General features: G+C 40.8%; 1 long non-coding RNA gene across 1 annotated transcript; it reads left to right on the top strand.

Annotated features, from left to right (window-relative positions):
• The first annotated feature begins 4,876 nt into the window (after positions 1 to 4,876).
• LOC137468229 (uncharacterized) lies at positions 4,877 to 6,793 on the top strand. The gene is made up of 2 exons (XR_010995815.1): positions 4,877 to 5,197; positions 5,765 to 6,793. It is a non-coding gene; the product is annotated as an uncharacterized lncRNA (long non-coding RNA).
• The last annotated feature ends 3,247 nt before the right edge of the window (positions 6,794 to 10,040 follow it).

Here is a 10,040-nt window from a genome sequence, read left to right as displayed (position 1 = left end):
ATTGTGTCTCCCAAATGCCTCCTTTTAGCTTCAAGGGGCCCAGCGGGTTTGGTAGCCTTTGGAAGCCTTTTAGCTGAGCCCCATCTGCCTGACAATTGTGAGTGCTACGTGCCTCTCATGGAAAGCTGCTCTCAGAAGATGATTCTTGAAGCATGTGCAACAAGCACCCCTCAGATTTCATTTCTGTGCAAGAGCATCAAATGGCAAGAAAACCTCCCCAAAATGCCATGGTGACAAATATTTCCTAAAGTGCAATCACTGAGCAGCACTGGGACTGTTTTTTCTGTTATTTTCTTCACTTCACAAGGGCTTAATCCTACCTTGTCTGAAGTTTCAGGGAGATTATGTAGCTTAATGATTATTTAGGTCATGTTAAAGCATTTACAGAAAGAATCTAAAGTGAAATATGCACTCTCTTTGTTAATCCATATGGTTAACCATGCTTGGTTTCCAAACCTGTGTTACTATCCAAGGAAATGTCTGGATAATCCATTCAGAATTGAATACTGGTGGGTGTTTCTTCAGTTTGCCAACTGAATACATGAACCAGATTGAATCTCCATTTCTCCTGCTCAGAGGTGTCTTTGTCTACAGCTAAGAGTGAGCTCAGAAGCCTGCCTGCTCGCTTTCCTGTCCCAGTGCCGTGTTGTGACAGGGTGTGGTGTGAATGTCTAAAGGATACTCATGGCTCAGGCAGTCAGCTCTCATTATGAGATCTTCAGTGGTGCAGAGGAACTGGAGCTCAGCTCACCCTGGCCATTGCTGGGTTTGGCAGCTGAAGGGAAATGCCAAATGCTCAGTGATCTCACAAAATGAGGTAGATGAGGAGACTTGGTGATCACCAGTCAGACTGGGGCTCACATTGTCAGTACCTGTAAAAGAGAGAAGAAAGGCCTGGGGAGATCCCATAAAAGTTTCCAGCTGCCTCAGCTGAGTGCTCCTCTGTGTGTTAGCACCAGTTTTGAACTGAGGCTTTGGGCACCAACAGCTTAGCTGCCTCTTCTCTTCTCTTCTCTTCTCTTCTCTTCTCTTCTCTTCTCTTCTCTTCTCTTCTCTTCTCTTCTCTTCTCTTCTCTTCTCTTCTCTTCTCTTCTCTTCTCTTCTCTTCTCTCCTCTTCCTCTTCCTCTTCCTCTTCCTCTTCCTCTTCCTCTTCCTCTTCCTCTTCCTCTTCCTCTTCCTCTTCCTCTTCCTCTTCCTCTTCCTCTTCCTCTTCCTCTTCCTCTTCCTCTTCCTCTTCCTCTCTCACACCATAGTCATCCATGATGCTACTTAGACCTTATGGTAAAGAGCAAATAATTCAGTATAGCCAGCTTAAGAGACTAAGCAAGGTGTATGAGGGACTACTGTAGAGGAAAAAGTTAAATGAGAAAACCAATTTTTAATATATATCTGTACTCTTTTTCCTTGCGTAAGATAGTTTCTATCAATATCCTGCCACTGAAAAGCTCTCTGGAAGTTTCCACATCTGTCAGATGGGAACTGATTCTCTGGTAAGATCTGTCTAAAGAATGGCTTTTCCCTAAAAAGATACTGAGTTGGAGAAAGTCTCTTCTCACATACTCTTCTTTTCCCTCGGCTTCCTCCAGACTCAAATGCCCCCTTGAGGATTTGTTGCAATTCATACACTTGAGACTTAATTAAGATCTCAGGTTTTAATACTTGCCACAAATGATCACTGATTTCTAAAGATGCTCTGGAAATGCTCACATCCCTCAGGCAAAGTGATACAGGTCAGACATTAAACAGTGCAAAGTCACCTTTACCAAGGCGAGTGCAACACCTGGTGAAAGACCTGATACCTGACTGTAGCATAAAGATACTCCCTATCCATTATTAATGAAGTTCTCCTTGCAGATAGATACTATTTTAGATTTCCATGGCAATTTATGCACCTTTATAACACATGTAATGAAAACAGAGACCCACAGGAGAGAATTAGAAATGCAGCTTCTTGTTATGCCCTGGTGGAGACGGGACATGGCATTAAATATGTAAAACCTTGTGTGGAAGTCTGTCTGAGTCCAGTGACTTCTAAAACGCCTTCCCGGATAGAAGAGCACTGAGCTGAACTGCATTATCACATCCTCAATGTTTCCTCACAAAGGCAACAACCTCAAGCGATTACAATTGATTCCAAGCGGCAGAGTTAGGAGAACTTTAGAAATAATAGTATTGGTTTAGTTATTTAGTAGCTCTTCAGAACAGGTGTGACTTTTTTAATGGCCAGCAGTAGTTACTGTGTTGCGTACAAGTCGCTGGGATGGTGAGATCAATCAGCAAAACCAGTCTGCAACCTTAGTGCTTATTGATTCAGCTGTTTTTTCCCAGCAAAACCGATTACAAACTGTTACTCTGTTACAAACCCCATTTTCCGCTGTTTGGTATGTGCGCAGTTTTTTACTATTCACAAAAAAATAGTTGATTTGATGAAGAATTTTAATCTCCTTTCATCACTTTGGGTGCCACTTTTTCAAATAAAATGTGTAGCTATACTTTCTCATCACTTTTGGGCAAATGATTAGGGATGGAATTCCTGGGATGAAGAGTAAAAAAAACACCTTTAAAGAAAAGCATGGGGAAGAATAAATGAATGCTGATATTAAATGATAGCGGAAAATCTGGAAATCTGAAAATCCATGCAAACAGAGAGAAATGTCTGCTTAAAGAGAGATCTTCCATCCCACCTGACCTGGTCTGCAGAGGATAATTCTTGCACTTTATACTCATGTTTTATTTTGGTTTTATGTGCTGCACATTTAGGGTTTAAACCTTTGAGCTCTCTCTAGGATGAAGAACAAAAAAGAGAGACACACTTCAAAGCCCAAAAATTAAACTGGTGTAGATATATATTAAACCAAAATTACTGCTCCCCTGAGCAGCATGGCAGAGTAGAGAACCCAACCCTATTGGGATGCAACTTGCCAAAACCATAAATTAATAAGTGCATTGAACTTGAAGAAGTACAGTTAAAAATAAAATAAAATAAAATAAAAAATATATACATATGTGTGTGTGTGTGTATATGTGTATATGTGGCTAAGTCAGTTCTTTGAAGTCCTAGATGAGGAAAGATTTCCATAGAATTATAAAATGGTTTGGGTTGGAAGGGATCTCAAAGATAATCTGGTTCCATCCCCCTGCCAGGGACATCTCCCAGTAGACCAGGTTGCTCAGAGCCTCACCTGGCCTGGCCTTGACCACTTCAGGGATGCTCTTTATCGTGTTTTATACCTCCTCATATCCCTTGTACTCATCCCTCCTGTTTGGTACATGAAAAGACAAATTAAAGTTAAAATAATGTTGCAAGCATACCAGTAGTTTTTTTTTTTTTTTGGGGGGGGTTTTTCCAGTTCATTAAATAGACAGGGGCAACTTTTTTTACTCCATCCCAGCCAGTTTATATAGAGAAGTGATACAAGAGGATTAAGCCTTTATTCACAACATGTGGACCACAGAATTGCAGCTACATTCCTACAGAACTGCATCATTCACTCATCAAAATCAGTGCCAGCAAGCAGGTTTTTACAGTGTAGAAATTATGGAACAAACAGGTCAGTTTGGAGGCCTGATTCATATATTATGTCACAAATAAATCTGTAAAAATAATTGACTTTTTATGAACTTAACTGAGGAAGGAAGTAGAGTTCTAATTTGCGTACAGTTTTTGTGCTTCAGCAAAAAAAATTTATTATATTCCAAATCCAACTAGATTTTTGCTTTTGAATCAGAAATTTTTTTTCTTTGCCTTACATTTTTTTCACCATTTTGTGTGTTATTTGAGGGTAAATTTTAAAAAGAAATGTCATTGTAAAATGCTGGATCAATATTAAACAAGTAATTCAATATTTCCCATGAAAATAAAAAAAACCCCAAACCTCGATGACTTTATCCAAAGCATTTGGAGAATTTGACTACTCACATATGTATACTGTGGTCAAGAAAGTTGTACCAGTCTATTGTCTTTATAGGTTGATGGAAATGCATGGTAAGAAAATCTCCTTGTTTCATACTCTTTAAGCTTTGTTGTTTATTATTGCTGTTGACATTCAAAATTAGAGTGAGGTGGTTTGTGAATTAATGCCCTTCCCTACTAGAAGTATTCCCAGTTTGTTCTTTGCCATTCTGTCTTCCCCCAAACAATTCCTGCTTAAACATTTCAAGGCAGAAATAAGTGTCCACCAGGACTATGGGTAGGGCTCCCTCTGCTAAGCAAGCAATGTGATTGCTGGAGAAAAAATAACAGAGGCCCAGCTGATGACATTGCAGTTGATGTAAGTGTGTCCCTGCACAGCCTCCCAGACTTTCTGATATCATGTCTATATATCAGTCTAAGAATCAATTTGGGTTTGACTGCATGGATGGACATGAAGATGGAGAGGATTGCTTGCTCTTCAGCTATTAACATGGAAGGACACAACTTCTGTAATAGTCAGCTCTGTATTTTTATTTGATGTACAGCTTTTTCATATATTAAACTTCTGAAAGGCTGCCTTTTGGTAAATGTGATAATCCTGCACTTGAGACTAATAAAAAGGGATTTTCAGGCCTCTTAGTTTATTTCTATCACTCCAAAGAAATATCTTTTCATAAGGCAGTAAGTACATCAGCAGCCAGTTCTTTTCTAAGAATGCTAATTATGTTCTGTCTGTATGAATTAATTATATTTTCTTTTGACTATAGTGATATTGTTTAGAGGAATTATCTCTCGGGTCAGACGAAAAGGTTTGACTTTGTGTGACACACTGGAGTGATTTTCTCTCTATCATGGTATTTAGTATTCCTTAGCAGGAACTTTGTGAAGAATTAAAAACCAAATTAAACTGAGAAAGGGGGCCTTCCCACTGATTTCCTCCTTTAAGACATTATATAGAGAAGCTCCTCCGTGGACTGTCATGCACAGCCAGACAATGAAACAGACATTTTCTCCTTCACAGAGCACCTTTGGAGCAGCATCACGACATGTGTCCCCAAGAGTACTTTGCTGTGAGATGATTACAGCAGAGACAAGTGGCGATTAGGGCGCAGGTGGAAGTTATCAGTAGCTTCACACCTGCTTAGCCTGGTTCTGAAATTCCCTCTGATGTGTGAGAGTCTGAAACACAGCCTTCCTATGCAGAGGTATTTATGGAAACTGTGTAATCTACAGGAAAAAGCGTGGGGTGCAAACCTCTCCTGAGTTCTTCGCTGCTGCCTCGGGTGAGAGATTTTTGGGCACTGAGATGCAGGGATTCATATGGGCTCCAGTTTTGTAGAATCTCCTAGGTTACACCTCCCCTGCTCCCGAGCTTCCCAGGACACAGAGCACTTTGAAGCTGGAGAAGCATCTTAAATCCTTTTCCTGTGGGCTGGATCCAGGACTTAGGCTGCTCATAAATGCTCTGTGGCTTTATGGTGATTGATTTCAGAGCTTTAAAGAAAGGCCCTGAGCCATCTGGTGTGAGTGATGTTGGCCATGTGGCCTCATGGAAAAGCAGGTGGGATGCCTGGAAGAAACTGGGCTGGACAAAGAGCCCTAACTCCTAAATTAGTCTACGATTCAGAGCAAGTTCATCCACAAAAGCTTCTTAAGGCTTTCAGGAAGACTCTGACAACCAGGGAGGTCAAAAGAGATGCTCTGGCAGTTTATTCATAAGACAGTTAATAAATTTAGCCTTAAAACTTCTTTTGCTTATGTGTCTTGCTACTGCTCCCCTGGCAGCTCACGTGGAGGGCAATAAACATTTCAGTCTTAGTTATTTCTTTGTCCTCCCACCATCATTTCAGGAATTATTAAATAGAAGCTAACCTGCCAATAACACATGAGATCTGTTAGTGAGACTCTGCATTAACCCAGAACAGTCTGTGAACTGGACTTCTTTAGGACACAGCAGCCCAGTGGTTCTCATGGCACTGGCTCTGGCCACTAAACCCCCATCTCCACTGCCTCCTCCACTGCTCCTCCACAGGCTGCTTTCAACAGCTCAGTCACTGACAAGCTGGCAAGAAGTGCAAGACTCATGATGAAGCTACAGGGATGTGAAGCAAGAAGATTTTCTGCACATACCCCAAGTTTAGCAGTCCTGGGAAGGCCTCAGGATAACAATGAACTCATCAACTTCAAAACAAAATGCAAAGCTCATTTGATCTGATTCAGCTTCCCTGTGAAAAAGTATTCAAAGTAAAATTAGATGGAAGATAGAAGGAAAAATTGAGACAAAAAAATGCTAGTAGAAAATAATTGCTTTTCAAGTTGGAAGGTACAGAATGTGAACTGGGAAATCTGGTTGTGTGCATCTCTGTCAGGAGACAGGAGACAAGAGGGAAACAGAACCCTAAAGCTTTGAGCACAGTGACTCTGGCTGGGAGATACTGCACATAAAATGCAGCTGTGCATGATTGCAGTACTCAGAGGAATCAGCTGTTTTGCTCTCCTTCAGCTATGACATTGTTTAAATCAAAGAAATAAGAGGAAGAAAAAGTCCTCTCCTGTGGCATCCTTTCACTCTCAGATGTAGGAGGAGGTGTGCCTGGGGCAGAGATAAAGGCTGCAGTGTCTCCTTTCAGGTACAACATCCCCATGAATGGCAGCACAGCCCTTCCTCAGCAACACTCAGTGATATTTGGTGTGAATTTTCCCCCTCTCCAGTGGGAGGTGGACGTGAAGGAGAGTGCTCCATGACACAGCAGATATTGTGTGCTCTTCCTCTCTGCCAAGCAGCGAGCTGGGTGTTGATCATGACCAAAGGAAGGAGGGTAAGAGTGCCCATGGTGCCCCTGCAACCATCCTCAGTCACACTCTGCAGAGCTGCCAGTCCTCCAAAGGAAAGAAAATGTGCTCATTAAACTCATGTTCTGGCCCCCTCTTTTTTTATTTCTTGCCATATTAAAAGCAGCCTCTGTTCTCCTCAGTCTGAATATCAGGGTCTTTTGTGTTGATGATTTCCAGTTTCAATAGTTCAATTTTAGTTTCACCTTCTAATTTGTATTCCTGGTATCAGCTGCTAAAGGAGCAAGTTAAATGATTTGAATTCACACTGATTTAACATTACTAATTGCACTGCCAAATGCTTCCCAACTTTGCTGCTTTTTTTCAAGAGACATCAAAACCTCTGATAGGTTTAAGATCCTCCATACTTAAAAGAAGGGAGAGAAAGAAAGAGCAAATAAGGCAATAAACCTGAGTGGAGCAAATTATCAATTACAATCAGTTAACTGTGTTATCTAACACTGTGCCTGCCACAAAGAAGAAAATCAGCCTTTTCACTCTCTGTAGGTGGCTACACATGTGTTGCAATAAAAGTATTTATGCTGCTGTCTCCACCAGCTCAAAGAACGACGAGGAGCAGCACTGCACTGAACAGAGCCAAAGGCAAAACCTGGGGGAGAGGGGAAAGCCCTTGTTCCCATAGTTACAACAAGCCATTAGGAAGATACACACCTCCAAAAGCTGAATTAGAATAGTGCTTTTAACTCAACATATTCTATTTAATTTCAGCAATTTCCCCCTAACTATTATACTGGCTGTGTGGGTTGTGTTGACAGCTGCTGGAGCTCTGCAGTCCTCACCTCCAGCAGCTGCCACAAGGAAGCCAAGCACACACTTTGGAGTTAAACCACTAATAAACAGCTTATCAGCAGAACCAAAACTCTCTCCTGTGGCTGGGCTGACCACCCTGCAGCCTTATGGCAATTTAAGAGCTCAGAGGAGAAAGAACCTTAAAATAAGGGAGTTGTGGGGGTGGAGGGAAGATAGCCTTGCTCTACATGTGCTGTTTGTACCAGTTTGAATGTGTGTATGAGGGGTGCAAATGTCTGAGATTAATGGTTATAATTTCTATTGCTATATCATTATTATCAGTATCAACAACAATGATAATAATAATATCATGGATGTATGGTGCACAGGTTTAGTACCATCACATCTTTTTCCTCTGTCTGTAATAAAGCAAGCTATGCCTATATTAGCACTGATATAATTGCATTTACTCTGTGCATTGGTATGTGCATTTGGGGTTTGTACTTCTGTAATTATATTACTGTGTGTAGCAGTCTGTGTAAAGATAAGTTCTTAAATTTATTTTAAGGAGTCACATTTTCCCCTTGAAGCCTCCTGCCTTTGTTTGCTGTTATATAACCACATTTTGCTTTGCTTTGAAATATTTTCCCTTCTCTGTTGCTGTTGGAAATACCCACGCAAACCAAGAGGAGAAATGGGCTATAAAGGGAACAAACAAAACTGAGTATTGACTTAAATTCCTTTTGGTCTGGCTCCAAATGTTGCCAAACACACAAGATAAATAGAGGGAGAATGGAGAAAAACTGTCCCCCTCTCTTGCTTGCTTATGGTGCCACTTGCAAATACCATAAATAAAAAAAAAGGCTAGCAAAGATACACATAATAATAAAACATGCAGACTCCTTATGGGCAAGACCCAGATTCTCAAAATTTTTTAATATAAACATCCTTGAGGACCCTAAGGGAGTCAAAAGTACATGTAGGTAAAGAGAAGTCAATGCTGTATTCATTATATTTATCTCAAAGATATTCTCTATTTTCTATTTTCGCAATCTATTTTTCCTTTTTACTGTTGACAGTCTTATAATTTTCATGTCTTTCAGGCCTACAATTTTACAATCACGCTTTATTGATAAACTGAAGCTTGGATTACAGTATTTTCCAGAGGCTCAGATAAAAATTGGACTATCTTATAAAAACCTGCATCCACACATGCATATGCACATGTCTAAAGGCTATCACCCAGCAAATTTACAGCTGGGTACTTAAAACCAAGACAAGCATTAGAAATTAAATATGACTAGCACTTCATAAATGGAGCACTGGGAGAGAGAAATTGTCACATCCAAAGTGATGAGATCCTCCTCCCTCATCTTGGGCTGTGCCTTCTTGGCACCACAGCTACATGAAAGCTTTCCCATTTCCTTTCAGAGTAATTTATTTTATGGCATTTTAGGCATCCCACCTTTGAATTCCACCCCAAACTCTCATCTAAGCCTTCCTTTCCTCAGTCTTTGAGTAACGCAGATCTCCTTGGCTGTGCCTCTCCTTGCTCCAAGTCATCCTTCTGCTCCTCCCTGCCCACAGGAGCCCAAACCACTGTTGGTAGCATAAAGCTACCTCCTTTATCATTAACACTCTTTGAATTGAAATGTCCTATAATCCCCAGTGTCACCACATTGTGTCCTGCCCTTCCTGCCTTGCTAGATGTGACTTCCTGGGTGCCTCCTTTATGCCAGGCTGTCTGTAGTGCAGTTAAATCTGGTGTTGCTGCTGCTGTGAAGAGATTTAAGAGAGAAAGGAGCAAATCCTGGTGCCAGCATTGCTTCCAGACTTCACAATTACTGGAGAAAAGGGGCTACAATGAGTGAATGACACATTTATGGCCTTCTCAAGACAGCCCTTTAGGCTGTCTTCAACCTTGACTTTATGGGTGGATTGTCTGAGAAAAAACTGAATCACAAGGTCATTTCTTCCTTCTGAAGAACCATTTCTACTGGGGTACCTGAAGGAAATTAGCCATTATACAATAGAAATGACAAAGGGTCACTGGCCAAGCTTAGTCTGAAGGGAGAATTTCCATGAACCCTCCCTATATAGTCTGTAAATTGAGAAATCTCAAGGCAGGGCACATCCACAGGTCTGTTGGGGAACACTCTCTGTGATGGCTACTGGAATACTACCATTACAAAAAAATAACAGCAGTAATATTTGGGCCTTCATTAAAAAAATCCATATGGATGATATGTATCAAATAGGCATTTGATACCATCCTATGCCATGAGGGTCTCATAAAGGAGGCAAAAAATGCCCAGGATTGCCTAAATGCATTGGTGAGTTTGGACTCCAGTCTACATTTTTGCACTTAATGTGCATTCTAGAACTATTTCTCTACAATGTTTAATGAATCTGGGAGCAAATTAATTTAGAAAAATAAATTCAAATAGACTTTTCTGAATCAATATTGCAGCATTTCACATTCTTGATAACTTGAATCATAGCGCTGAAGCAATATTCAGCTGCTGTAAATTGCCACAGCTCCAC

This window comes from Anomalospiza imberbis, chromosome 2 (assembly GCF_031753505.1).
Source record: "Anomalospiza imberbis isolate Cuckoo-Finch-1a 21T00152 chromosome 2, ASM3175350v1, whole genome shotgun sequence".
Classification (NCBI taxonomy): domain Eukaryota; kingdom Metazoa; phylum Chordata; class Aves; order Passeriformes; family Viduidae; genus Anomalospiza; species Anomalospiza imberbis.
This window is presented reverse-complemented; position numbering and strand designations above follow the sequence as displayed.